General features: G+C 40.0%; 1 protein-coding gene across 2 annotated transcripts in view; it reads right to left on the bottom strand.

Moving 5' to 3' along the window:
• The window catches only part of LOC123975411 (membrane-associated guanylate kinase, WW and PDZ domain-containing protein 3-like), a 110,414-nt gene that overhangs the window by 56,344 nt on the left and 30,061 nt on the right, over nucleotides 1-24,009 (bottom strand). The window lies entirely within an intron of this gene.

Here is a 24,009-nt window from a genome sequence, read left to right as displayed (position 1 = left end):
AAAGCTGGGAGCAGCCACTAATTCAGAAGAATAAATACATTTTCAATTAGCCAGCAGAGGCGGTGAAGGAAATGCCATTAGTCCAGTTTTCGTCACACAGCCTAACTCAGATTGAGGCATCACTCATTGCTGACTTGAGTTAACAATTTTTAACTAATTGTCTCTAGTCCTCAGGCCTGCTTTAACTTTACTCACCATCTTTAGATCAAATACACTTGGAAAACACAAAAATCATTAATGTGGGCTGAGAGAGTATAAACCAGTGTAATTATCTCAGTATTAAATTTATTATACCTGGCAGGGACAACTGGAGCTCTTTGTAATGTATGGTTTATTTCACTTTATTATCATTACTTCTAAGACTGCCAAATGAGATGATTGACCCCCTTGACATGTTCTATTCTGGAGTACAGAGTTGTCACATAGGAAAGAAAAAAAGTGTGGATGATGAACTGTCTCATTCATAAATTGACATAATAACTCAAAATACAACCATACTTCTACTCCCTTCTATTCAAAGCCATTAATACATATTTACCACTGTACTCACGTGGTGGCAAAATACACATCAGCATTAAAGGCCCGAGAGGCAGGCACACAAAAATAGGATGCCTACAAACAGGATGCCTACAACTGTAAGTGTGAGATGTCTGTTACTGAATTATTTGGTCTTAATTATTCAGAAAGAGGTAAATACAAAGTGAAACATGACTTTGATAGACAATAAAAGGGTAATTTTTTTAATTCAGTATGCATGGAAAGAATTGCCTTGAAATTTTTCAGCAACCCCATAGCCAGAAACACATTTTGGGAGGGGCCAGGCAACATTGTTTAAAAGACCTGCAGTTAGCTGAAACTTGCCCTGGGCCTAAGAGGAAGAGTTTGTGAAGCTCAAAAATGGAAAAAGAAAGCATAGCTAAATTTGGGACTCCAGTAGTCAGCAGTCTAGATATGGAAAAAATTGAGGAAATTCAGCAATGCTGTTTATCTTCCTCAGAGATCATAAGACAACACTGATTGCTCCTGGGGAAAATACGGCTGTCTCTTTAAAGTTTGCTTTAAGACTAACTTGATTTCCATATTGTTGCCAAGATGGCTTTCTATTAACAGATGAAATGAATGTTTTGGGGCAAAAAAGGTGCAATAGAATGTTAAGGGAGAAAACACTGTGCACACTCTACCAACACCAAGCTTGCAAACAATGATGCAAGACAGTCCTATATTATCTAAAACTGTTCTGTTATTAAAGGACAGTTTAAAAAATGGTCACATGCTGAAGTTTAGAAGGTACTTTTTTTACTATATTCAACATATTATGCTGCATTCTATTTACCTCAGAAGATGGAAGTCAGAGCTGGAAATTACATCATACCAGAGTTGACCGTGTTCCAGTACAACAACAGATTTAAGTCGGAAAACTAAGATGGACACCTCTAGCCACTTTAGCAATACCAGTTTATAACAATGCATTACACAGTATTATGTTCACGGATGTGTGCGACTGATTTAGTGAGATAGAAATAAACAGTATGTTACTACAGCTTTCACTACTGTTAATGCTTAGAGCAGCCATCTTGGATTTTCAGTTCAGGGTTGGCGAGGTTTTCATGACTTCCTAAGTCAGATATCCAAGTCAAGTCCAAAATACATACATTTGTATACATTTTATAACATACATTGACAGACATGGACAAGGCTAATCTTTTTGCATAATGTATTAACATTATGTTTCAGGAATTGAGGTAATTCCAAAGAGTTCAAAGTGGTATTGTAATTAAAATAAAAATTCAGCTTAAGAATACAATAAATACAGTTCAATTTTAAATTTTAAGTCAAGAAATACCATCAAAATAAGGACAAACATCTTTTAAGTTATACCCTGAAATGAAGCTGTTTTATTGTAACGGGAATAGCAGTGACCCCCGGGTCAGATAAGAAACCAGCCAAGAGAAGGGTCCCTCAGATTGATAAAGCACAAATGAGATTAAAAAAGCTGGCTTTAAAAGAAAAGCTGACACTAAAAACTGGGGAAGCAGCAGTATTGCTCTCCCCTGTACAATGTTTCTGAAGCCAAGTGATCAACCAGCCTGTGATTGATGTCACTTATATCTGTCCTCCACTCCTGCCCTGGCACAATCACGCTGAACATGTGAAACGAACATAGGCTCAGATTTATGATATTGGGACACTGTTATGAAAAATTATAAAAGGGGTTGCAAGGTTTTGGATGAATGAGAGTGAGAAAGAAAGGCAAGAAGGGAAAATCGTAATTGAATTCTGCAAGGATAAATGTTGTAACACCTGCCCATATTGGATGCATCTTGCTGTAGGGTCCTTTTGAATGAGAATAATGAAGAAGAATAGAAAACAGACAGACGTAAAGCGGCAAGAGGCGGAGTATCACAGATTTGCATCTTCTTTGCCATGATATCACTGTGTCAAATCCAGCCTGCCAACACCGCATATATTCGATCGAGATTCCACTGGCTTCTCACATAGCGACTGAATGTTTGGTATGCCATCCGTCTTCATTCTCCATATAAGTATCAGATGCAGTGCACACAAGAGCAAGAGGTTCACTATGCTGCAAAGCTGTCAGATGGAACAAAGACAGACAGACAGACAGACAGAGTCAGACGAAGGAAAAGGAAAAGGGTAAGTCAAAATTCATTCATCAAAGCTAACTGTCAACATAAATGAAAAAAGGTAGTCTTCAGTCATTTGCCAGAAACAGAGAAAGCTTTGAATAGCACAGTTGTGACGCCAGATTAGTGTCAGAATAGTTTCAATGGGTTGTCTCTTCATTAACAGGCTGCATTCAAGCGTAAGTAAGCCAATCAGCAGAGTGATGCATCAATCATCCAGATGCTTGCTGGTTCAATCCTTGTGACTGCGCAGATACACTGTGCAGGTTGTTTTGTCAACAAGTAAAAGCAGTGTCGTGCACAGTTTTTCAATCTGTTTGGAATATACTGCTGCTGTGTGACTGAAAGCATTTTATTCTGTTTCATACAGGGTAACATCTGTTCTAACTTGGATGGGTTTTGTGTTCCTTAAATCCCCAGCGCAAACACTTTTCTGGAATACACTTTTATCAATGATGATGCAAAAGATCGTAAAGAGCTGCAAACATAATCACACTGGACAATTTGGTCCTTTACGGGATTTTGGATTTTCTCTCTACTAATGACCGACTGAATGTCAGCACTAAGAAATAAGTAGTAGAAATAAGTATTTCTACACAAGCGCCTTTGACATACATGTATCGAAAATAGAGCAGAATTCTTTTTTAGATATTACATTATTGTATCTGCGCTCTTTCCCTTTAACAACAATAACAAGGTTCTTACTTGACTATAACCAGTCACATCACTTATTCTACAGAGAACTTAAGGTGGAAATGCATTCAAAGTGAACAAGGTCATACAACATGTTCAAAAAAAGCCACAATGTTCGTAGTTTTTGAGCGCATCTACCTTTCCCTGAAGTTAAAGCGTGAAGCTACCAGTCATAGTAAGGGGCAGGAAAGAGCTTGAATGTAAAATATTGCACTTACAGGAAGCACACCAGTAGCAACATTTCCTAGTGTGTGCTAACCACTGATTTAAAAATGTACAATGGGTAGTATGTCTATATCTCTTAAGGTTGGTTCTCTGATCCTAGTTTCGGTCCAACTTTACACCCTTTCAGCTCTCCAACACGGCCTTTTTTACAGTAGAAAAAGCACTTAACTCTGGCTCCATTCTATGCAAGTGTCCCAGTAAGCCATGACAGTGTGACAGTGACCTAGGTGTCCAATACTGGAACTGTGAAAAACTAAGCAGCTGAATGAAATTCAGCAATTATTAATTTTTTTATTCACATAAATGCATTTCCTACTGTGACATGTCGGACCAAATTTCTTCCATGGAAAAGGCCTACTGATGCAGTTCAGCAATGAAAACATTAATGGAGAGGAATAAGAAACTTTTGGAATGTGGGTGAAAATGAGTACTCTGAGCTCCCACCAGGCCAACCACAGCAGAAAGCATGTGTGGCTGTCAGAATTTAAAAAATTCAAACATTTGGCTTTGTTGCACTTTCAGAATGTCAGAATAGTACTTCTGTGAAAGTATACAAAAGCGTTTCGAGGGTTAGATTTACTCTTAATGCTGCACAGAAACCACAAGAACAAACCATTGTCATACAACACATAACAAATACAATTCCTACCATTCATACATATGATTACCAAGCTCTCATATGGCCTAATTTCCCTTCCCACATATGGCAGAATGATTGATGCTGAAGTGGCTATACTTAATACACAGTGGAAAGGCTGTAGTTTTTGCACTTGAGGCCAATCAAGACAGGCTACCTGCATGCAGAGAGGCCAAGTTAACATCTGAATGTCCTTGAAAGCTGGCACCATGTTATTCCACAGTGCTGTAATAGCTGGATGGATGGGAGAAACACCTTAATTCCCCGACTATAAGGTATCATCAGGTCTCTGGGGTTTGCAGTCTGTTGAACTCTGTATGTCATTGCTTGTGGAGAGGTTACAAAGTAAGCAGAGATCACAATCCCATAGCAGTCTCCTGAGCAATGAGCTGAGGTGGCCCGGGGAGATTTTTGTTAAATTTCCCTCTCAGAGAAACAGCAGGGCTGTGACAAGTTGCCAATGTTTTGCTCTAGACAATCAAATCACTACAGGACCTAACAGGACATTACTAGATGAAAATAACCATTTCCAGCATGACATTGTGCCTAAAAGAGGTGGGCATGCTAAGTTAACCTACTTTATTCAGGCATCTACAGGCTTTTAAGAGTCAAGGAGGCAGTCAGTGAAGAAAATAAACACAACCATGCTACACCTGAGCCAAAGCAGGTCCTGTCTGTGCAGTAAAAAGCATGAAAACAGTCTATTACTGTTGAGATTCAGTTCATCTGTGGGTCACTGCTTTGGTCAAGGATGTAAGAGGAATGCAAGAACTAACAAACTATGTCATGAGAAGAGTACAGACTGATCTTTTACTCCTTGCAAAGAGGACAAAACCGGTCTGGATTCAAACTATTCCATTCTCACTGTTCTCAAGTTAACAGTGCAAACAAGGCCACAGCACACAGTAAAGACTTGACATATTTTCAACAGGTGAAATACTGCTCTTACCTGGAATGGTCACATTTTTTTATTTTGAAGTTTGAAAGTTTAACATTTGTTTCATTATTCAATGATATTGGAACTTAGAAAATTATTATAGTCCATGGGTCACAAAAACACCTTTAAGACATTCACTGAGCCATCTCAAGATGGCATTTAAAATAGCAGGTGAAACTTATAATCATATAATAATCAAATAAGAATTTACTTGAATTCTGAGCTGATATTATTCCATTTGCTAAAAGTGAAGCAGTGCCCAGTGCTTCCTGAAATTATGATTGAAATAGAATACCTTCTGTACTGGCATGAATTGATTTTATGTGAGATCTGCCATGTGCACAAACCATGAAGAGGACAGGTTATATGAATCAAATAACCACAGAAAACAAGCACTATTCATATTCATTACAATTCACTGGCAGGCTGCCTTCAACTGGACATTTATTTGAATGTATAGGTACGGTAATTATTATACAAAGTGCCTGTATAATCCCCTGCATCAAAATCAAATAAGAATACATGTGAGTAAATACATTTCTAATGGCATTAAACTGAACCAAACCTTAAATTGAGTCTATAAAAAAACGAAACTCTTTCCTACGTTTTGAAAAATGTGAAGAGTCACAAATGAAATACTAAGCTATTGTCCAAGCCAACCACACAGGATGGCAAGCACCACAACAACCGCAATGTCCATACTTTACACTTCACTGCGTGTTAAATTAATAAATTAGTGATTAAATTCCACAACAAGCTTTAATGGTTTTAAGGCAGATTGTCATGGGCTGAATGTGACCCGACTTAAAACTTGGAAGCTGTAAGTGTTGTTTGTTTTGTAGGTTAGCTAACTTGGCATTAGCATATTGTGCTGCTAATGTGGCTAGCAGGCTCAGTGATGCTGGACTAATGTTGTTACTGAGGGACAGTCAAGAGAAACTGTGAACGGTAAGCCTCATTTGGAACTAACAAGCGTAGTGTGTTGGATGCCGGCAGTTGTTTTTCATGTTGCTCTCTGTGGAAATTTAGTTACAGTTACAAATTACAGCAAGGGAAAATACTTCACCATGACAGCCCTTGGTACAATGCCTATTTTCTATTTCATTTAATCTGTTTTATTTCATCAAAATAACAACATATTGTTGCAGAGCTGCTGCATAGCAACTGTATACAGTGACATTCAAACTGGTTTCTCTCCTACTGTAACTTTTTCAATACCATACATATTTATATAGTCTGGCTGGTATTGTTTGGTGCTGAAACTTTTGTTTTTCTAAGAACTGTCTCTGATCCACAAACTGCATACACATATACTGTTTATGACAAGTTTCAATTCACCATAATGAACTTATATATTAGTGCAGCTAAGGTGGGATAGTGGAGCTGAGAGGAGAGGACCTGCTGCTGCTGTTTGCTCTGTAACAGAAACATGAGACCAGGGATCTTGGTGTTTTACTAGAGTACATCCATACAAAATCGAGGACATAACACACAAGTTACCATCTCTGACTTGTTCAGCACTTGGGTGGTGACCCCTGTCTGTATCAGACAGGTCTTAATCCTAAAATCTGTCATGTTTCATTATGCAGTGTGGTTTTTCTTAGGTCCCACTAGTGAGATAGATATTGGATGTCAGCTTTTTCAGAACCCTAAGGGTTTCTGTAGACTTTCTCAGAGGTGTGGACAGCTCGGAACAATCAGTCAGCCTGCAGACAGCCTCTCCTTGTCATTACTCTCAGTGTGACTGAGTCGGGAGGGAAAGGATTTTTTTTTCAACCAGCAGGCGTTCTCTGCACACTCCTAGCAGGGCCCTTGGTCCCCCATCCATCTGCTTGCCGTCCCTCACAGTCATTAATTCTGCCTGTCCCCAGGTGGCTGCTAGTTGGTGCGACGTGATTAAGCTCAAATGAACCACCAGGAATAAATAGAAGCTTGAGCCCCTCAGAGGGCACTGTGGAAAGACAGACTTAAGAGAAAATGCTGACAGATCTTTCTGATCACAAGGTGTGAGGGACTGTTTGTTTCCACAGGCTCCAAACCAATGATAAACTGTTTTGACTGCAAAGCAAACTTGATTTTAAGGGTTTCTCGAATGAAAGATGAGATATGGCAGAAATGGCTGATGGCAACTGCTTAAAATCTGTCTAAACCTAGTTGACAACAACCTTGATGAAGGTTTTTATATAAATATGTGCATCATGCATGAGTCACAGCCTGTTTAGATCACATGAACATGCCATGACAATTAAAGTAAATCTTAAGAGAAGCAGGTTCCCTTGGGTGCCAACTGAGTTAAGTATATGACTAAGCCTCGAATCTCTTTAAATGAAGACGTAAGTTCTGATACATGCATGGACGGATTACAGAACGGGCCAATCACTGTGCCTTTGGCCCCTGGGCTAGAGCCCCTGAAAAACAAAAAAGGAACAAAAAAGACAGACAGACAGAGTCAGACAAAAAACGACCACAAATTAATGAAAAATAATTACAGAGAGATATAAAATGACCACAAAGAAATGCAAAACAACAACGAAGAGGCGCTAAACGTTCTCATGTTTGTGCAACACTTTCTCAATCCCAACTTGTCAAATACTGCCGCTTGGTCACTGGCTCTCCATTTCACATATGACTTTGTCTCCCTGGTCAGGTTAGCAACAATAAATATGCTATGCCCAGTCAAGTTAGCAGTAGTAAATATGCAACATCCATTTGTCCAGAAAATATGCTAGAGGGGTACCTATAGCATCATGTATGAGACGACTTGTAAATGAGACTGGGTTGGTATATACTTAGCGGCCCACTGTCTCATAATCCATAGGATAGTTTCAGTTGGCGTTTCCCTGGACACTGTTGTCGCCTGCAGTCCACAGCAGAAGCTAACAGTAACATCTGTTGGCATATACCATGTTATTAAAATGTTATTTCCTAAATGGAATTTACTGGCTCCATTGCTATTAGTCCCACCTGTATGATCTGCCATTACAAACAGTTCTGCAGCTACCAATATACGGACAAACCTGCACCAGATGTTGATGCTGATGCTCATCACTGGCATACCTTTCTATTCTGCCCATGTATCCCTATAACTATAACTAACTATTATTAAGTGTCTCTCTAACCTTTGTCCTTCTCTCTCCCGGGGCTGCTTTGCTTGTAGCTCTCTCAAAGGCCTGTCAACACTGCTCTTTCCAGTAACTCAGGATATTGACAAGCTGTCTGCAGAGTGGCTGGGCCATACGAGCATCTCAGCTCAACAGGGTCTGAGTGTGCAGATTCTGCACCGGCCTTTTGAAGTGGATGTGATGGAAATGCTATCAAGACTGGTCTATCTGTCCTGTTGGCTATTGTGTGCATGGGATTACAAAGTCGAACAAAAAGGATGATGTACAGAGTGATGTTTAATAGCTCTGCACATTGTTGTCATTACTGAGTTTAGGGCGAGGGTGGGGAGAAGAGATGCCAACTGCAGGGGCATAATGAAATGAAGTTATGAAAATGGGTGTGTGTGTGTTACTGGAGCATTCTCCACTGATGTGACAAAGCAAAAAACGGGTTAAAAAGGATTGAAGGTGCACAAATCACAAATCCACAAGGCATCTCCTCCCAAGGTCTTAAGTTAATTACTTTTCATTTTTGTGGCTCGTTTCAACGCTATCTCCTCACAGAAGAAGCGGTGCACAACAGCGCTATCATAGCTTTGGGAGCATCATCAAAACAAAGATGGACCTGTGATCAGAACGTCTGCTAGAAAAGATAATGAGAGCTATGAATATCTGTGATTTTAACACCTGTCCCTGAACCCAGTGTGAGACACAGACACCCCAACTCTTTTTCACCTTTGCTTTCCAAAGCCATATTATTTAGGATTCAATATTAATACAGGCTCACCTCCCTGTCTTCCTCCTCCTCCTCCTAACTCCTCCAGGACTGTTGATGCCATTTCACAGGTCCAGTCCTCCTAATCACAGCCATCTGGGCCTGTTTTGCATATGGCCTATGTTGCTGCATTTATGCAGAAGTTTGATCCCAGATCTGGCCATAAAATTCCTACAAAGGCTTGGCAGGTACTTAGTTAGTTAGTTTGGAGCTAGCAGTTTTGCTAAAAACTGGATGAAAATGGATGAAAAGTCTAAATACAAACTACAGTCTGGTTGTAACATCAAATGAGGTTACATGCACATTAGTATAATAATCCATTAGATTAAAATTAATATGCATATATTACAGTATATGCACATTACTTTTAAACTACTGCATTATGAAATTACATGTATGTACAGTTCAAACGCAACTTTTATTGTAAAGTTAATCTAATTCAAGCACTTTATATCATTTACATCAAAATAAGGTTAAGGTAAACTATTTTTTTAACAAATATTGGAATCCAATTTAGTAGTGGAAAATATAGTACCTCATAATCATTATACAACAAGGAGATGTTTCCACACAGCAACCAGTCCATGAGGTGTGAATGTGCAACATTATGTGCAGCCATCATTGCCAAGTACTGTGATGTCATACTACTGAAAGCTCAGGATATCAACAAGACATCCACCTATCTATTCTGAGTTTAGGATCTGTTGTGGTTGTGAGAGCTGAAGACATCCATTTCAGATTCTACTGCAGCTCTTGTGTGAAAGATTTGCAGAATTAAATTGAATCTCAAAAATATTTCCAGTATCAAACACCCACCCCCAGTAGGGTTGCTTATTTTGTAGCTTTTGTTACCTGTGTTTACCTCTTTAGGTTTGTCACTTGTGAACATATTTGCTAAATAAGTGCAAATGGCAAACAAAAGCAGTGAATTTAGCCATATTTCAGACTTCTTTTTGACAGAGGTAAGCAGGGGTATGAACACCAGAGAAGTAGGATTGGTTTGGATGTTGCAGGATTGGTTTTAAAAGTGTTTTACCATGTAAATGTGTCACTTTAGGAATCTATTATTTAAGAAAATAGCCCAACAGTCGTTGGACCAGTGGACTGAAGTGCCTGCATTTAATAACTATGTCTCATAAGGAGAGATGTGATACAAAAAAGTTTGCATGGAGCATCAGTTTATTCTTCAAGATGTGATTCACTGTCGTAAAAAACAGATGCATTAAACAAAAGTTTAGAGAGCTGACCCTTGATTCACTGAAGGAAAGATGTGTCTATGACAGTAACTGTACAGTAGGTGGCAGGCAGGCAGTGAGGGTACTGCTAAGAGTATGTACATCCAAGTTGTGATGATACCTTCTCCTTGAAATAAGTAAAATTCTTAAAATATTTATGGGGAGTCATGTCTTGTAAAGCAGAGATGTGAAATAGGCCTAAACTGTGAAACCACCTTGTCCAGATGCTGGGGGAAAGACTGGCCAAAAACATCTTTAACTTGGATAGAGCAGACCAAGGTTCTTGCTTGAGAAAGGTTGCTGCAATACTATCTCTTTCTGGTTTAGATTTTATTTTCAGGAGTAATTTGCATTGTAATATAAATATATATAAATATATAGTCAAAAACATTATAAAATTTGTGGAATTGAATATTATGATTTATCTTGTAGCTGTCCTGTTTGTCATTGCTGTGTAGGGTCTTAAGTCCCCATGGGCTGGGCACCATTTGGAGCAGGACTCAAATAAACAAATCAATCAATCAGTAATGTACTGCACCTGGGAAACAGCACACCTGCAGGGACACCCAGGGACACATAATTGTGATGGGTGTACAGCGACATTTATTGAGGAATTCTTCTGATGGAATGTGTCACAGTCCTGTCATGCGTTGTTGTTGTGTAGAATGCCTTTTCATTTACACAAGTGGCCGTCACCTTGCTAAATTCCCACCTGCAATCTGAGCTGGCTGTATTTCATTATTACACTGTTGCACCAATCCTTGACCTCTCTCACCAGGCTGTACACAACAACCAGGACCTAAGGATGTGAGGTATGTGCTCCAGTGCCTCTCCCAAGTCTATCATGAAACCTAAACTGGTCTGAACAGAAAATGGTATGCAAGCTTCACAGCTTCTCCATATTCTGAAATTCTCCACACATTCCACATATATAAGTGGGAAATGAATATCTGCCCCCACTTAACAAAATAAAAATGGATTGAATCAGATTGCTCCAAGCCAGGCAGCGTGTTCATTTTTCAGAATTACGCACACAGCTGCCTTAGCAAAATCTTGTGTCATCAGAATCAACGTTGCTGTTGAGTGGAAGTGTGGTTTGATGGAATGAAAGAGAAGGAAGAGTTTTGAAAACAGCTCCTGCCAAGGCTCATTTTCATTCAAGAAACACCTTTGTGAATTAGACAGGACATACCTGCGCCTGTCTAAGTTATTACATTACATCCTGCTATAAATCACACAGCATGGATTAAGAGTTCATTTTCATACCTGTTTTACACCTCTTATAAATAGCATACATGTTTAGAAGGGTTCATATGGGCTTCAGGAAGCATGTGTAGTGTATGATGTGCACGTATATGTGTTTTGTACTCTATGTATGCACTAATGACACTACTTAAGAGGCCAGGGGGCTAATAACTCCATCACTTTTGTGCTGGTTTATTGCTGCAATCATTGCACGTCTTTACAGTATTCTAACTAGATGCTAATGAATACCAGTCATTGCCACACATCATTAATCACACCTCATTTTCAGGATTGATGGGACAAAATAAGCTGATTCGGACCAGTCAATATCTACCGGAGAGCGGAGCTACTCGAGAATAGCTTATGAAGCACTGCATAAGCATAGTTTTTTGCTTCTAAGATACAGTTGCTAAGCTTCTAGTGACAAGCTCATGAGAGAGTCTTTTGATATGCAGTACTTTTTGTAGGGCCAAACAAAAGGCTTACTGTCTTTAGAACACATCCTCCACAAACAGCTCCCATCACTCGTCATGTGGGTGAGACATTTGGTCTGACATTCCCAAACACTTCCAACACCTGTCTAAGACCATCAGTCACAGAGGAGGGGTGTATGTATGCTACCGCCTCTGCCGCAAGGCACTATGGTAGAGTTTTAAGTTATTGTATTTGCACTGTCTGCAGTTATTGCAAATCAATTATCTTCTGTAGCTGACAGTCTGCAAAAGGCTTCAGAGTCCAGATCAGAGACACTATGGATTTTTCAGAGAGAAGTGCTATGGGTGCTACCACAGTAATGCAGTCATATTTTACCACCATACAGAAGGGTATAGTGGTAGCCAGCAGCATCCTGGGGGACCACTAGTGCTTTGCCTGAGCTCCACAGAAAGAGCGGGCTGCACAGAGAGCTACCTAATTATACTACAGGAAATAGCCCAAATGACTTAATTTTAATGCATCAGGGACTGGTAAATTTTATTCTGGTTTATTAACTGAGAGTAGGGAGGAATCCTTCATCTTCACACACACATGAGGATTTTAAATTCAAACCAGCCAGCTGCATCATCCAGGTGCTGTGTTGCAATGTTAATGCTCAACTGAAAACAGAAACAGCAGCACTGAACACAAACAGCACTGTTTTCAGGTTGATGTGTAAGTGGAGAAAGCTTGGAGATGGAGCCTCTCCAGAGGCGAATGGTTTAAAGGTCATATATTGTAAGTCAAGAGCCAAGCATACTTAAGAGGTGGCCATGAGCTGAATCTGTAAGAGGTAAAAGGTAGGAAGGAAAATAGGGGAGTGGTGAAAAGGAAAGGTAAAAGAAATGGACAGAGAGCCAAAAAGCACATACAAAACAGAATAAGAGACTAGAGCTATAAAGAAAAAGATTTTATATTGTGAGGTAAGGTCTATGCCTGACTCCATCTATTTAAATTTCAAATATGTAAATAATTTATTGTACGCAGGTTGTACATTTGGACTATAGACTACTTTTATTTACATTCTGTTATGGGATGTTTACCCTGTCTGTTATGAGTCTGCAGTTCTCCCCCCCGACCTCTTATGTTTATGTTCTCTTCCCTCCCTGTGTCTCCTGTTAGTCTGTCTGTCTCTCTGTGTTGTCTGGGCGTGGCTTCTCACTCTGGGCCTGGTGCTCCACCTCCACCTGCACACCTGATACACATTCCACTAATCAAGACTCTGCAGTATATCAACCCGGTTCTTCACCTCACTTGTCGCCAGATTGTCTGCTTATCTCAGTGGTATTTGTGCTGCGGCCTACAAATCTCAAGTTGTATGTTCTGTTTGTTTCTTGTGAGTTCAACTTACCTTGTCTCTCTGTGCACAGGATCACTGCCTGCCTGGAGATTCTGACCCTGCCTCGCTCAGCTCACTGCCCGCCTGGAAATCCACTCGCTGGTCTCCATTCCCTGGTCTGCCCTCTGCTCCACTCTCACACCCTGTTTTTCATAAACTTTAAATTCCTGGATTTAAACCTGCCCCGAGTCCGCTCTTGAGTCCGTTCATCTAGCCTGCCATAACAATGTCAATATTTACAATTAATATGCATTTGCACTCAATAACAAGACTACTTCCATGAGCATGGCAGCATCCTCAAAGACAATGTTAATATGCTGATGTTTAGCAGGTATAATGTTTACCGTGTTCAACAGCAGTACCCTCTATGGGCCAAGTGCCCTGTTAAGCCAGCAATTAGCCAACAACAGGCAGAGTCAGGAGGGGCTGGCTTGAAAAAAGTGCATTAGTTAACAAATGCACCGCAAGACTGATAGAAACCAGGTCCTTATTTATCAGTCCATTTGGTTAATTAAATAGAAGACCTTGCAAAATAATTTGGGGTGGCTGTATTATTAACAGCTAGAACTAATTAGTATCCAGACACTATTTAATTATGGAAACCTTTTTGGTATTTTACACACCATTAAGAGTGTTTTCTCTGCTGTGTCAATAGAATATTATAGGCATTTGTGGTGAGCAGGGCATGAGAGAAAGTAATCAAAAATACAGATACAGACTTATGGCCGAATAGAAAAGGCATAGTAACATTGCAGTGTTACTATGCCCACAGGCTTTTGAATACCCATGCCGGATTTTCTCACTTGTAGCATGCAGTCATCACAAGATAAGAGGGCTGCACAGCAAACCAATGACTGATAGATGTGAAGAGAAAAGAAATGAATGACTACATAAGGCTCCACTACAGTATCTTGGCCAAAATTACGACATTATTCAATATTATAAAACACACAGTAAAATGAAAGTATAGGCTACTGTTTCCATGTACAATCACTGCTTTTTCAATGGTGCTGTTTGTGAATAAGTAAGTAAGTAAAGCTTTATTTATATAGCTCATTATAAAAAAGTGCTCCTCTTTATGGCCAAAGCCACCTATTGCTGTTCATAAAGATGATAAATGTATTAATATATGCCTGTCACTGTGTAAAAACTGTCTTCATAATTTTAGCAATTATCAACCACACCTGTGCTAGCACGGAGGCAACATTGTGTATATACAGAAATGCAGGCCTTGCATTCAAGTGCACATGTGTCTTTTACTCTCCAGTCATGGCTGTGACAGCCTTGGCAGAGGAGTTCACAAGGGCACCACGATTTGGCTGCTATCTGAAATGCTGTCATTCAGCTAATACTGTGGCAGCACTGAGGGATTCAACGACCTCTATGATGTGCTTTTCTTTCTTTTACCCTTCTCTATGTCCCCAGCTATTTCATTCCACAGTTATCTTGTTCCTGTCCATTGAAAGACTTTTTTTTCTTTTTAACATTTTCTCTCACCTACATCTCTTCCAAACATCAGTCTTTATCTGCAATGCAAAAAGATCTCATTACTGGTATCTTAAGAAGTCATAACACTGCAGAATCACAACTCCAAAAGTCTGCAGCAAGAACTTCTTCACTCTCTTTGCGAGTCTGTGGATCCTTCCCAAGCTTTTGTTTGAAGCCTCTGCTGAGGTGTTACTCTGATCAGTGGAGCAACTCAGACTTCATCAAATGAATCATCACTACCACTGATCGCATTTACATTCTGCTGTTTAAAATTACCCCTGATGAGTAAGATATTATTATGAATATTTATTCAGATATGAATGCATTTTGGAGGAATACGGTAACATAATCACGACTACAAGGGTCAAAAGTCCATTTGCCTATTAAGTTTTTAAGTAGGTTGTAATTCCCGTTCTGATAGCCATCATTAGCTAATGAGTGACTACTGACCCATCATTATGCAATAGAAGCCACTGCTCAGCCCAGCCAAAGAGCTGCTTTGCCTTTTTTTTGCTCTTCTCCTAATTGAGGCCCCCTGATGGTTTAAGCCTTAGGATTTGCCCAGTTATAGTGGCTAGGAACTAAAAATAAACCCACAGAGTAATGACCTAAAGGCTCCAACAACTTCTGCCCTGTGCACACACACACTGCAGTCTGACCAATGATGTCCTCAGTCAAAGGAGTAAACGTCCTTGAGAGAGTGGCATGTTGGCTCACTTGTCAGTTCATTCTCTCTCTCTCTCTCTCTCTCATATCCTCCTCCTCCTACTCATTATTTTGCCTTCCATACAGCAGGCTGAATAGATAGTTAATAACAAAACACTGTTGGGGAGGGCAAAACAGAGATTGGACATGGACGCCTCTTCTATACCAGCTGATCCGCTTTATCTTGGGGGCCAGCACAGAACGACGCTTGTCCCACAGAGGGGGGACTTTCTGATGAAATAAGAAAATGGAATGAGAGGTTTTTTTTTATCTTGCCTGGCTGAATTATTATTTATTTCTTTGAGCTACTTCATGAAATAGTTGCTTGCTCAGAGATTAAGCAATGGTTTGCCTTGGAAGGAATTTGGGATATTCTAGAAGCAGCGCTGTTGAGGCTGTTTGACTAAACATATAATCTAAAGCAAGGTTCAGCCACACCACAGCGGTCTACAAAAACATCATTCAAAATATCCCCCTTCTCAGCTCACGTACCCACATGGACCTACACACACACACAGACATGTGCATATACACAAACGCTGCCACAAGTTCTCATCAATTTATCAAATGTAGTGATGAAGTCCCAACTTCTCGCAAACTTTTTCAGAAGACCACAATTCTTAGCCGCTGGCAAGGGTACTTCCTTTGGTCACCTAAATGACTCATACTCCAGTAGGGCTGACCCCAAATAGTCGAACATTTGATGCTTCGATGGGCGGAGCCTGATTCGACTGTCAATCTCACAGTCGAAGCTTTGTAGCGAAACAAGGATTATGCCATTTTGGCAATATGGGGGTGCTCAACGTCTGATTTTACATCTACCAACTACCAGTTTTCTCCCAATAAGTTAATATACAGCCTATTAACAATATACATTTCAACGTTTAATGCTGTAAATAAACATGTAAAAAGTGCGTAAATAAATCCAAAAAAAGAGAGAGAGAGAAAAAAGGGTTTCCTGGCAATCAGCCCGCACAAAAACACAAGTGATTTGACTATCAGTCAAATATAGGCAGGACTTTACGATTCTGATTCGACTATGTAAATCCTTAGTAGGGGACAGCAGTACACTCCAGTTATGATTTCAGATGACAATTAAATATGTAATATTATTAACGATCGGTGCCAAGCAGCAGTACAGCAAAGGTCAACAGATGCATCCAGAGACAAATGCACATTATACACAAACAAAAACATTCCCACACTTTGTGACACAAGGAGGTCCGAATTATTCAGCTCAGTCAAATAAATCCTCCATTTAGCGGCTTTCAGTAACAATGCCACCGATGCACATTAGAAGGTTTCATAGAGATCTTGCATTAATATTCAATCTCAGGGTAAAGCATGATTGATCAACCTTTGTTTCAAATCAATGGTTCCCAAAGTGCTTTATGAGTGGGTTCCTGGAAGGATTACAACCACATGTGTAATACCTACATTTAAGTATTTCTTTATGCACCAAGTGGCACAAATGTGTATGGACTGATATTTTGATCTCAAGGTTTCATTCTGAAACATTCCTCAACCAAAAAATGAAATGAGATTGTGAATGAAATCATATCTTATTGTCAGGTGATATTCCATTGGAACATGACTGAGAGTCTACAGTTGTGCTTTGGGCTAAATACTTACATCAGCATTCAAACATGTTCAAAATGACAATGCTAACATGCTGATGTTAAGCAGGTGTAATGTTTACCTTGCTCCACATCTTAGTTTCACGTGTTAGTACTAACATTCACTAATTTCCAATAAAGTAAGATTCATCCTCTGAGGACCAAGATTCAAAATTTCAATGTCAATCCATAGAATAGTTGTTGAGATATTTCACAGAATAACATTGCCATCCCTGGAGCTATGACAGTAGCATGGAAAAATAATGTCTGATATGTCTGAAATGAGGGTTAGTGGCCCACTGTCTGTAATTTGTGGTGCTAATATGAAAAGTGGTATAACTGTTATCAGTCATCCTGTTACAATAAACAATCAGGTATAACATACTGTAATCAGTCTGCTCCCAAATACCCACTATGATGAGCTTAACTAAATGATTTCCCTCTATGCACAGTACAATAAAACAATAAAAAGTTGTTTTATTAACACTGAGGAACATTTTTATGCTCTTGTGTCTGCCGATGGTCTGAATGTCACGTCTGTGCCTCAATGCACTAGAAACAGTTCGTCCTTGACACTGGATATTAATGAAAGATTAAAAGTTCAATCATCTGTACGACAAACCATGCTCAATCAAACTTCTACATCTATTGATGTCTGACGGAAAAAGATGAGAAGCCCTGACAGACAGAAGCTGTCAGATATAAGAGCAGGAACGTTACAGTACAAGGTCAGATGCAATTGTGTCCAAAGGTGCAGAGTTAGTGGTAGTGTCTTTGTTCACAGTTGTTCTAAATCAAAGTTGATAGCGGTCAGAAAATCTAATTTATTTAAGTCAAGCTAATTTATTTAATTTTATTTATTTCAGTAGTATTTTACCCATTGGGGAGAAGATCTAATCTTCCATTATATTTTATTTATATTTCAATTCCAGTTCTATTACTAAAATATCACCAATATTAAAGGAGGATCAACAAAGGAGGTGCCTTCCACATGTTTAATGTAATACCTGAGCTAACTGTGCTGATATTGCTGTGATAATATCAGATAAAGATTGTGTTTGCTCAACAGCACCAAACTGAGCTCATCGGAAATGGGTTGAGACTACAGATATTACTACAGATATTCTAGCACAAATATTAAGCCGTTATGACTGCTTCTATCAACATAAGACTGTTTTCCAGCTGCACTTATCCTGCAGAGAATCTTTTAGTCATTAGGATTCCAGTATTTATCCATGACCCACAGAGATAGTGTTTCTCAACCAAATTGTGGCTAGCTACTGCCATGTAAATTGTGGCTCTGACACTTACTGTGGGGGGAAACTGCAGCATATGCCAATTGTTGAGGTGAAATGGGGCCTCAATCAGCCTGCGTATATCACTTCTTGGGGCCAGCGGGATGTTTGTTTTTACCCATTCAGAAAGAGGAGATCAGCTAAACACGGTTCATATTTAAAATCAAACAAACCTCAACAAAAACTGAACAATGTTGCCCCCATATTCCTGACTCTCCCTACATGGCAGAATGAGATCCTTGCCTCTTCCTTACAGCACACCAACACAGCAATGCTGTTGTTGTTTCTTCTTGCGCATGCCGCTAACAGCTTGCACCTCACAATCTCTTGGGCAGCCTCATTTCGCCTCATCTGAATATTTATGAATGTTGTTAGGTGGCCACATTCCATTATCGGGGAGATTGCCTGGCATGGGGCTCCCAATCCTTTCACCCTGCTCACGTCTGTCTGGGAGCCTTGCACTTCATCCAATTGCGGTCTGTATTTCACTGAGTCTGGCTGCCACCAGCGTTGCCCATGTTATGGAGAAAAATGAGAAGCAAAAAACAGTATGGGGGAAGGAGGTGGCAAGCATTCAAGTCTAAAAAATCTATACTGGAGAAAGATGAATGGTGTTTTCAAGGTTACAAAGCCTAAATTAAATCGACTAATTCCCTGAGGTGGAAACACATGCTGACAGGGCGCCCCCTCCCTAAGAGAAGTATGACTCAAACTTCCAGAGCAAAGGTAAAACAAAAACCCACCAATGAGAGGAGACATGGATGCATGCCAGTGCATTTACACTTGAGGTCTCCCTCTTTATCTGTACTTCCTGTAGCAAGGCACTCACTACGAGATTTATTAGCAATCTCGGCCGTCTACAGAAGCAAACAAACAAGAGGTGGTCAAGGAACTACAGCACCTCCACTATTGCACAATGTTCTCATTGTTCCCCCGCCTGGTTTAGAAGTGGGTGTATTTGACTAACATCCTCTATTCAGCCTGCTGAAAACAAACACTGGCGAATATGGGAGGGAAAGGCTGACCCAAAACTGCCTGATAAGAATCAGGTCCAGCACCAAAGTCTTTTACCTTCCTTGATGGTAAAAGGGAGGTTACCTGAAATGATATTGGATATATAAACGTGAAAAGGTTGAGAGTGTTCTTTCAGGTTTACAGTTGAAGAGGTTTTTATATAAAGGACTTATAATTAACTATTTCAAAGGCTATGAACATCTGCAATTTCTATTCAGCACTCCATTGTAATATAAAACCAAAGTTCAACTCCAAGAATTTGATAAGTTTGACTTAATAGGTGTAACAGTGATCACAAAATCATACTTTTCTATGAACCATTTAGTGATAAGGAAAGGCAGGAATTACTATTTAAATTTCAGTCTCTTAAGTGTGTTCATCAACAGTGACAGCACTGTAAAGCATGCACATTCTCCCTCCAAGGCCGCTGCTTCTTTCTTTTTTTGGATACTGTGTAAGAACAAAATATAATAAATGTTCCTGTCATCCTACTCACATAACCCAAAGGAAATGTTGATGAATAAATTCACCATGGCAAAAGATGGCTCTAAGAAAAAAAGTGGTGGGGTGTTTTGCTAAAAAGAGAAAACAGAAGAAGAGCCCAAAATACACACGAGTGATTTTTAATGTGAGAGGCTTGATTTCAGCTGTGACAAGAATTACTGCTGCAAACACACACACCTGAATTTGCAGCGTGTCACTTGTCCGCCTTCTCTGGTTTGTAATTTATATGCAATGCAAGAGATGTGATTGCCAACATGGACATGAGAGTAATTTAAAAACAATCCCAGGCCATTGGGTGATTCTGAAGCTGTGGTTATATGAGGTAGCTAGAAAGGAACGGGTTTTAGTCTGGCAGTGGATGACTGTGAAAGAGGACGCAGGTCACATAAGAACCTGTATGTTTTGCTGCACCTGCTGCTTGCACGATTACTCATTGTTACACATTCAAGGTCTGCATGTGAACAGCTCTCTCCTGCATAACAACCTCTACTTTATAACCAAAACAATTCTCCCACTAGACACATGAATCTGAAACTCCTTCACCTCCACAGACACACATGTACATAAATATATCTTCACTGCCTGCCCTCAAAACACACATTTGATCTAATCAGCTTGTCAGCAACTATTGAACCTGTTCTCACACATCATTTTGATGTAATTGCACATTTAAGTGCTGAGATGTGTGAAGTGAAGGGTGTGCTCATGATGGATAGGCATCTGTGTTCTGCTCACTCACTTAGACACGTTATCGACAGCAGGAGTCAAGGTCAAGCTGCCTCAGTGTGCTCTGCATAAGTTCACCGGGCACAGTGAGAGAGAGCAGCGTGCGTTGCACAAAGCACCAAACAGCTGCATGTAATTGGGATACAATGACTTTTGTAGACGTGTCAGCTGTAGATCTTGTGTTATATCATGGCCTTTCACAGGATGTCACTCTCATTTGTTTTTGCTCTTTGAGAAATGACCTACCCAAAAATGTCACGACTGTCTGACGAGTCCTTGTGCTGGAGCAAGATAAGACACAACAATGTGCCCTCAACTGGTAATTAATGCTTTGGCAGGGTTGGGTGTGGGGTGAATTCTTATAAACTATAAAAGGGCATGAGTGGTTAGTGGGGAAAGTTGGCTGCAGGATAGCAAATGTCTACCAAAAGTCTTGCATTCTAACAGGTCAATTATTTAAATACAGCTGCAAAGATGAGGCAAGAATGGGTGTGTGTAATGTGGGACACCTGATGCATCATAATAGAAGGTTGATAAGACTGTTTTGCCTAAATGACCTGACACTTGAAACTGTACACACATGCGGTTGGGTGGGGAAAAGATAATGATCACTGGCTCCTGCTGGATCTAGGCCACATTTAAACCAACATTAGCACTGTGTCAAAAAAAACACAGACTACTCATTTATTTCAGTGATAACACTATGTTGGACACAGAGCACTTCAGTAAAAAAAAAAAAGAAAACATGTTGAACCTAACTAAATTTTTGATGTAACACCATTTAACATCAAACTGTTTTTATCAGTTGTGCATTAAGGGGTATAGCTACTGAGTCATCTCTGTGCACCTCCTCAACAATTTCACTACATGCCTGGGCTATGGTGACTGATTGGTCAGTTTGAGCTGTTTATTTTTTCACTGGAGTTTTCAGTAGCACACATCTAGCAAAGTAAGTACAGTTATTGTGGGGAATGGGGCTGTGTGATAGCATGATAGATAAAGTTTAACAATAGAAAAACATCTATTGTTTACAATTATGCTCGTGTCATATTTCATAGTGTCGCAAATTCCACACTTTACCGACCGACATCTGTCGAATATCCAATTTAAAACTCTTCACCACCATCCATTCTTCCACACTTTCTGGTGTTTCACGGAAGAAATTTTCATTCAGAATAAACAAACGTGGAGGAAAGTGAAGTTTACTCAGAAGTGGGTAATACTGAACAGGAGGACAAAAAATTTCTACATCTGGATTAGGGCTGAAACGATTCATCGTTCAAATCAATTACTAAAATGCATCGACGCAAATTCTTTGCATAGAAGCGTCAGTCAACCGTAAAACGAAACTTACGTCGCCTCGGCAACAGCACGACGGCACCTGATCAGAAAGCACCCGGTGTTCTGCCAGCGGACCACAGACAAGGTAACAGTAACAGCAACTTTAGCATTTAACTGAAATCATGATTGATTGTTGAGTTGAAGCCAAAGTAAGCCGCAGTCCTCAGCTGCACCTTTTAACTCACCTCCAGCTCTCTGTAGCTCAGACAATCCCTGCTACCTGCAAGTGCTAATCCATCTTTTCACCCATATTCTTTGTCTTTATAACTGTTATCTTTATAATAACAAACAACAGCTGTTTCTTGTGCAGGATCGCTCATTTCCCGTTTCACATTTCCCGTGTGTTTTCTTGACAAAACGTGGAGGCCTGCGTTGGGTGACATAGCCGCTGTCAGCTCGTGTAATGTGTGTGACCCCCTGTCACCGATCAGTCACGTAGTGTGAACGTCACAACGACTTAAAGACGGCAAGTTGTATAGTGTGAACAGCACGGCCATCGACCGACGCTGATAGTCGTATAGTCTGCACGAGCCTTTAGTATAACTTGTATAGCACTCGGGTGATGTTTGTGTTTGTAAAGCAGCTGTCTGGTTGTTTGTCTGTTGATGTTGTTGGTCTGATGTTTGTTGTATGACACTACGAGTTTCCGAAAGGACCAATAAATATCTATCGAATTAATCGATGAATCATTTAAATAATCTATAGAAGCTTCGAGTACTAAAATCATCGTTAGCTGCAGCCCTAATCTGGATATGTATCGTTATTGGGATATGAAATTTTGTCATATCGCACTACCCTAGTGGGGAATATAATTTTAGACCTCTAGTAAAGCTATGGAAACTTTTGGTGGGGTCCCAGTTTTGCTTGTCTTGTACATGCAAGAGTCATGCACGAGTCATGCACAAGTCATGCGCATCCAGAAAATACTCCTGCCTATGGTTTCACACTATTCCAACAATCTACAGGTGGCAGTAACATGCCAAGACAAGCAGCAATGTGCCAACAAAGGCAGGGAAGAGGAAGATAGCAAGCTTGTTTACATGGATGTAAACAATGCAAGACTTAAAATACTTTGCAAATGTTTTTCTGAGGAAGCAAAGGCATTCAACACATTTTTTAGAACTCAAGGATCCAAACAGTGTGTTTTGGTGAATAACAACTTTTCTTTGTTTACAAAAAGACTCCACAGGGTACCTTTAAAGCATGATAGGGCCTGATCATATACAATACATCTATCTGGTGTTGTGGTGGTGCCATCAGGTGAAATCCAATACTGAACTTTAAATCAAATCCTACACCATTGGCTCTTATGGTGATGGCTGTTAACCATTTGCATCAAGCAGAAATCCAGCCTCATGTGGCAACACACTTGGCTTGTCAAAAAACGAGGAAGCGCACATTTCTGGTTTGTTACATGATTAATTCTACTGTTAAACTCATAATCGCTGAGACAGAAAACAAAATGATTGCTACCAGAGTTGTTAAAACCTGTGCAGTGTTTAGAAAGAAACTCATGTTGTAATAATCCGACTATGCTTCCAGAAGAAGAATAGAATTTTTTTACCAATATCTGTCATTACATGGACACACCCATGTAGCCCCTTGCCTTTTTTAAACACAGTGATTTTTGGATACCATAAAATGTTTAGATGATAAGTGTTGCAGAATTAGATTCAACACGTTCACGTATTATGCGACACTGGATGGAACAGAAGAATTCCCTTTGAACCTGTGGTAAGAGGGACTGCCCTGCCCCATTAAATTAAAGGTGTGGATGAGCGGCTAGCAGAAAGTGTTTAGGTCCAGGTACAGTGGCCTGCGGAAGGCAGAGCAAACAGAGGGAGACAGGCAGCAGAATGAGACTCTATTGTGTGAGCGTCTGATGTGGAGGAGAGGTGTGCCTCAATGGCCTTACTTACACTCTACACTGTTACCCCACATTGTCGGCCCTGACCTGTTTCATTTCATTGTTACATTGCAAGTTAATTTGAAATCTCTGTGACAGAGCATGCCC

This window comes from Micropterus dolomieu, linkage group LG08, assembly GCF_021292245.1.
Source record: "Micropterus dolomieu isolate WLL.071019.BEF.003 ecotype Adirondacks linkage group LG08, ASM2129224v1, whole genome shotgun sequence".
NCBI lineage: Eukaryota > Metazoa > Chordata > Actinopteri > Centrarchiformes > Centrarchidae > Micropterus > Micropterus dolomieu.
The sequence above is the reverse complement of the archived record's forward strand: the minus strand, read 5'-3'. Positions and strand labels throughout refer to the sequence as shown.